The sequence below is a fragment of the Lolium rigidum genome, chromosome 6, assembly GCF_022539505.1.
Source record: "Lolium rigidum isolate FL_2022 chromosome 6, APGP_CSIRO_Lrig_0.1, whole genome shotgun sequence".
NCBI classification, from domain to species: domain Eukaryota; kingdom Viridiplantae; phylum Streptophyta; class Magnoliopsida; order Poales; family Poaceae; genus Lolium; species Lolium rigidum.
Genome location: NC_061513.1, coordinates 15174938 through 15177138, shown reverse-complemented (window position 1 = coordinate 15177138; position 2201 = coordinate 15174938).

Genomic DNA, 2201 nt, shown 5'->3' with positions numbered 1-2201 from the left:
AAGGTTGTCCGTTCACGCGAAGAAATCTCAAGGTGGCCGGCATAAAGTATTCAACCGCCAACAACCGAAAGGGCAAGAAGATTGCGAAGAGACGCTAGAGCTCGGAGCCGGGACAAAGAAGATCCTTTTTTGGTCTATCACATGTGTGTGAGTGTGTGTGTTAGACAAGTACATGCATGTGTGTGTGAGAGAAACAAGAACATGTTTGTATGAGACAAGTAATTTATAATTCCCTACTAATTACTAAATAATGTTGTGTTATTTATTGTATTTATTGAAATGTAACTAAAATATGAAAAAAGGAATAAAAATTGTGTGGCAGCCAGGGTTCGAACCCGGCTACTAACCGCCTAACATTGGCCTTAACCACTAGACTAGTGCTATGTATCTCGTCGAGACACAACAAGTAAACCGTTTTGTTTTGCTAAGTGTCTAAATTCCGTGGCGCACTCCCGTTAGGTGCGCCACGAAATAAGGAATTCTGTGGCGCATGTCGCTGCCGATGCGCCACTGAAAGCTTAACTCCGTGGCGCACCGAGAGGGATGCGCCACGAATTTGGACACTTAGTGAAATAACTCGATCAACAGCCAGCTTCTTCCCCACTCAGTCACTCACAACCCTAGCGCCACACTTCTCTCGCGCAACCGCCACCACCGCCTAGCGCCGTCGCCACCGCCTAGCGCTGCCGCTGCTGAGGAGGAGGACGCCCGAGCCGCCGTCGCCACCGAGGAGGAGGAGGACGCCCAAGCCGCCGCCGCCACCGAGGAGGAGGAGGACGCCCGAGCCGCCGCCGCCACCGAGGAGGAGGAGGACACCCGAGCCACCGTCGCCGAGGAGGAGGAGGAGGATAGCGCCACCACCACCGCTTGATCCCCGCCACCGCCACCCGTTCGGTGAGAGCTCCTCTCCCCGTCCTCCCCACTCCCCCGTCCCCTCGCCCCTCTCACCTCCCCAGTGAATGCTCTCCTTGCAATGCCGCTTCGAATTCCCTCTCTCGGCTAGCCTAGTTGCTATGGATTGCTTGCAATGTTGCTATGGATTTCTCAAATGTGCATCTCCTTGCAATGCTGCTATGGATTGCTCAAATGTGCATCTCCATTAGTTGTTTGGTTGGTTCAATAAAATGCATCGGTAGCAAATGAATGCAGTAGTGCTGCTGTAGTCAAATAGAATTTCAAGAAAAACTAGGTTGTAGTGCTGCTGTAGTCAAATAGGTTGTAGCAAAACAAAAAAAACTAGGTTGTAGTGCTGCTGTAGTCAAATAGAATTTCAAGAACACCTCAATTTGCTTTGTAAGAGAGAGTCAAAAGAGGGTTAGTATGAATGCAGTAGCAAATAAAAATGAACAAGCTAATGTTGTAGCTGTTATCACCAGAATTTGACCGGATCAGAGGTGGGCCGCGATTAAGATGGGCTTGAAGGATATACCTGGAAGAAATACATGAATCGGCCTTGTATACAAAGTTTGGGCTAGTTTGCCCGTGTATCTGTAACTATAGTAGGATACGTGTCGGTTAGGTAGATTTTGGCTCGTGCACGGTTGGGATTATTCCCACGTTAGAAAGTCTACGGACTATAAATATGTATCTAGGGTTTCTGAAATAAACAACAATCACGTTCATCACAAATCAATCTAGGCGCATCGCCAACCCCTTGTTTCGAGGGTTTCTTCCGGGTAAGCATCATGCTGCCTAGATCGCATCTTGCGATCTAGGCAGTAACGTTTATTCGTTGTTCATGCGTTGCTCGTGCTGAAGCCTTGTTGATGGCGAGCAACGTAGTTATCATAGATGTGTTAGGGTTAGCATTGTTCCGTCGTGTTACATGCTTTCGTCCATGCAGCCCTTAGACGTCTAGCCGCCCTTACGCCTATCCTAGGTGTAAGGGCGGCACCCCGCTTGATCATTGTTTAGCAGATCCGATCCGTTATGATTGCTCCTTGTTCTTCAAGGATTAGTTTAATATCTGCATAGTTAGGCCTTGCAAATGGGTTGAAGGATCCAGTAGCACGTAGGGTGTAGTTTGCTAGCCCTAGAAGAGATGTTCCGGGGATCAACTTCATGTTGGTTTTTAGGCCTCATCTAGGGTCGGTTTATTATCACCGTGCGTGGCTGCCAGGCTCAATCACGTGTAGGATGTTCCGATTATGTGGTGAAAACCCTAAATCGTCGTAGGCCGTTTTAGCTTTATATTGATCAAG